Raw genomic sequence first — 4,958 nt, forward strand, 5'->3', positions numbered from 1 at the left:
GCCCTTAATCACTGTGCAATACACCTTGCCCAGTTCCTGTTCTTAGTAACAAGTCAAGGCCAGATGCAAAGGCTGTGACCTGGGCATTCAGTAGCCGTCTGTGCATAACACGAATCACAGCATTCATTTCAAGAAGGGTGAATCACTAGTTATGCTGCTGCTGAGGTTTCAAAGAAAAGAAACTGGCAGGAGTCACACATTGGGATTATTTAGCTTCCGAAAGCATTAGCTGCTTTTTGCAGAAATAAGAAGATTTTATTCTGGTGAAATCACTCATGTTGAATTGAGGACTCATCTGGGAACTGAAGGAACTCATCTTTCTTCCCTAAGGAAACAGAAGAGACAACTAACTCTCTGTTAAAAGTTATTCAAGTTGACAAGCTAAATTTACTATCTTTTAATGCAGTTCAGAAATTATAATTAAAATAATTAGGTTTTTTGTTTGGTGGGTTTTTTGTTTGTTTGAGACGAGTCTCACTCTGTCATCCAGGCTGGAGTGCAGTGGCATGCTCTCAGCTCACTGCAACCTCTGCCTCCCAGGTTCAAGCAATTTTCCTGCTTCGACCTCCCGAGTGGCTGGGACTACAGGCATACGCCACCACATCCACCTAATTTTTGTATTTTTAGTAGAGATGAGGTTTCACCATGTTGGCCAGGCTGGTCTGGAACTCCTAACCTCAAGTGAGCCGCCCCCCTCAGCCTCCCAAAGTACTGGGATTATAGGCTTGAACCACTCCACCCAGCCAAATAATTGTTTAAGTACATGCTTACTGTGTAAAGTAACTGAAAATATTGGTCATGAAGCAAGGGGCTCAGATCATATAAGATCATCTCCAGCCACACCACCCTGAATGCACCTCACTATGGATGCTAAGCAGAGTCAGAACTGGTTAGTACTTGGATGGGAGATTACAACAGGTCATTTATAACACTGATGCAATAGTCTCCAATTTACAAGAGTAACCTGTACATTTGAGAATGGCTCAATTCTCATGAATTGTGGCTTCAAATAAGAAATAGCAAAAACCACCTGATTTTGAACCTACCCCCACCATTTACTAGTTATGTCACCTTGGGCAAGTTACTAAATCTCTCTGTATCTCAGTTCCTTGGTAAAAATGGAATCAATAGTGTTACTATAAGAACCAAATAAGCCGGGCGTGGTGGCTCACGCCTGTAATCCCAACACTTTGGGAGGCTGAGGCAGGTGGATCACCTGAGGTCGGGAGTTCGAGACCAGCCTGACCAACATGGAGAAACCCCATCTCTACTAAAAATACAAAAACTTAGCTGGGTTTGATGGCACATGCCCATAATCCCAGCTACTCAGGCAGGAGAATCGCTTGAACCCGGGAGGTGGAAGTTGCCGTGAGCCAAGATTGCGTCATTGTACTCCAGCCTGGGCAACAAGAGCGAAACTCCATCTCAAACAAACAAACAAACAAAAAAAACAGAAATTACCCTGGTTTGGTGGCGCGTGCCTGTGGTCCCAGCTACTAGGGAGGTTGAGATGGGAGGATGGCTTGAGCCTAGGAGGTTGAGGCTGCAGTGAACCATGATCATGCCACGTCACTCCAGCCTGGGTGACAAAAGGCTTTGGCTTTAAAAAAAAAAAAAAAAAGTTAATACATGTTAAGTACTTAGAACAGTATCAAGCACTGTTTAGTGACATAGAAGTGTTAATATCATTAATTTTTATTATACTTTCTGATGTAGATTCAGAATTCATGTAAAATTATACAACTTAGTCACAAAATCTGCAGATATAATGTAGACTATCTGAGAACCAGAGAAGGATCTGTACTAAGATCATGTCAAGTAAGCATGACATTTGGTCTTTATAGTAATACTTATGCACACACACAAACACATGCACTTTCTCTTTCTCTCTCTCTCAAGAAATTTAACTCAGGTCTACTCTGGAACATAACGTACCAATGATCTCAGGTTCTTTGGATCCCAAAATGATCCCCAAAAAAAGATGTTAAGTATTACTTTTTTCCAAGAACCCATTAAACACACACATGCATAAATACACACACACACTGAAAAGGTACACTTGTTTTCTGTATTTCAAAAGCACACTGGAATCATTCCACTGCACATTTGAGGGGCAAAGTGGATGGTGTTCAAACACAAACTCTTCACCCTGTAGCAGAGGAGGCCTACTAAGCTTTTACATTTTCCTCCAATTGTGAACACTGAAAGCTTTTCATTTTGTTCCAAAGGAAATGATCTTACCATAGCTCAACGATATTATCATTGTCTGAATAAAGTGGGTATCCGGTGGCCATTGCAGAAAGCCTAAATGCTAAAACCCAAGGGCACAAAAGTTAAAAGTAACTCAATAGAAATGTCAGTTACGACATTCTTTCTTTTGACCATCAAACTTAGAACCCTGGAGCAAGGGAATTAAGACTATGGCACAATGTAAAGGTAGTACTCTACCTCCCCTCCTTCCACCCTTGCCATTAAAAAGGCCTTCAATACTCATTTTATTTTTCTATATGGAAGAGAATTAGACTTGAAAATACCACTACATATAATTCTTTCATCTCACCAACAGGCATATTCACATTCTTCTACTAATACTGGCCAATCAGGTTGAAAATCCCTATCTCACAACTGTTATCTGTCACATGATTAAGATAACAATTTTTTATGTATTAGTCCAGGGTATCAAAGAACTTTATTTTTCCTTTAAAAAAATGACTGTTCATTCTATACTTAGTAGACTTTAAACATCTAGACTCCATTGAAGCCACGCACTATTAACACAGTTAACATGAGATGGTGGTTTCTTGCCTTTGCTCCACCCTCAGTTGTAAAAACCTTATACAGCTTTATTATCCAGATCCTGGGACAACAGGCTTCAGTAGGAGACAGATGATGAATAGAAAGTCTCATACTAACACTGATTCCTTAGCAATGAATTAGATTCTGGGAGCTCAAGGAAAAGGTAGGAAATGACAGTCGTATTTCTTTGCAAGATAAATTTCCAGCAGAATGTACTTTCTTGCTGACTTGAGCTGCTTGGTTGGGTTTCAGCATCTCATAAAGTTGTGTTAGGTCTTGACCTAAACATTCATTCATTCTTCAAATGTGTTTTTGTCTCTACTAGGTAGAAGACACCGTGCCAAGTACCAAAAGAGATTTAAAATGAACTTATTTCACTCCTGGACTTTTCCCCTTCCCCACCCTCCCTCTAGGCCGATCACACACAGCTAAATGCACTCCTATCCTATCACACCATGTCTCAGATAATGCCCCTGTTACAGCCTTGGCTTCCTCCCTTTAATTTCTCCCACCCCTACTAAGAAAACACCTATCACTTTCTTTTGTATTATAAAGGTAATACATGCAGTGATATTTATAAAATTCAAACAGCCAAGAAGGGCATGAAATGAAAAACAAAACCATACCACCATCCCACGGCCCAGAAATAACCAAAATTCTTGGTTCCAGAAATTTATATTCACAATCAAAAATTAAGACTTTTTTTTCACCATCTTATGGTGCTGAAAAAATTAAGACTTTTATTGTGATGGTATCAGGTGGCGGGGGGGAGAAAAATGTGAAGGTGTTTATTTTGGCAAACAAAAAAATGGGATCTCAGAATACATGCTGATTTGCATCTTTTCTGTGCTTTCTTCTTTTCCTGCCTCTGGACATCACTCTGAATAAGGATATGATGGGTGGAGCAGCAAGAGCCACACTGAGATCATGAGGAAACAAGCTTGAAGGCAAACATCAAACACTGAGGCGAGGAAAGAGGAAATAAGCCTGGGTCTTCAAACTAACGCCCCCAACAGCCCAGACTTTGGACTTCTTGTTTACATGAGGTGACAAATGTCATTTTGAAATGTCTTATTTAAACCACTTTTCAACCACTTTTTGCTGTTTTTATTCCTATGTAAACCACCTTCAACTGACTTTTGTTTACTTGCAAGTAAAAGCAGCCCCATTGCCAAACTGCTCTCTAGATAGAAGCCCAGTGAATTTATAATCCCACACTCAGCACTTGTGAAAGTATCTGTCTCCTCACACCCTTGGCTTTACAAGGTTTTGGTCCCCATCTATTCCTGGTGCATTTTCACTAGTGGCTAGAGCCTTTTCTTCCTCAAAGTCTAGCAACTCTTCACAAAAGAAATGGCCCATTGCAAAGCAGTAACAGCCAGGCTGCTTATCATTGGCCAGTACTTCACTCATTCTGCTTTGCCTATGTCATCCCATATGGGCACGAGGCTCACATGGCTTCTTCCAAAGCAGACTCTGTCATCACAGGGCCAGAATATACTATAACACACAACACCAGTCCAGACTCTGCTAGACTACAACAACCATGCAGTGTGCAAAGACAGGCCCTAGACTGGGAACAGAGTGGCCTGGCTCCCATCTGCCATTTTTTAGCTGGTTGGCTGAAGACAAGTCACCTCACCTCCTGAAGCCTGTTTCTTTGGATGTAAAAGGCAGGGTCTGGAAGCTACAGCCTAGGATCCTTATGAAGATTGGGACATGGTGCACACAGGCACTGATGCTAACCTGTCACTGACTATTAAAGGTGGGACTTAGGCTGAGGCAAGCCCCTGGCCTCCTTCAACACTGTGATCCTTCTTTGTCCTCTTTGCCCTCTCAGCTTGTCACACTTCTGCCACCACAGTTGGCAGCCTGTCAGGTCATGACGGCTGACCCGAAGAAAATCAGGCCCATCCTTCTGCTCCTCCCACAGACAGGCAGCACTCCCACGAGCCCCATCGCAGTGAAAGGATATGATCAACGTCCATCCAGCTGAGAGGCAGGGCATGCCAGCTAATGTACAGGAAATGCCAAGGCCTGGGCTGGTACCTGCACCAAATGCATATGATTTTTCCAACCAGTCAGCCTAGGTCTCGCAAGCTCCCAAAAGGCTAGTTTGGCCCAAACTGCTCTCTTCCGTCTTACTCATTCTCTACCATTGT

Source organism: Nomascus leucogenys, chromosome 6, assembly GCF_006542625.1.
Source record: "Nomascus leucogenys isolate Asia chromosome 6, Asia_NLE_v1, whole genome shotgun sequence".
NCBI lineage: Eukaryota > Metazoa > Chordata > Mammalia > Primates > Hylobatidae > Nomascus > Nomascus leucogenys.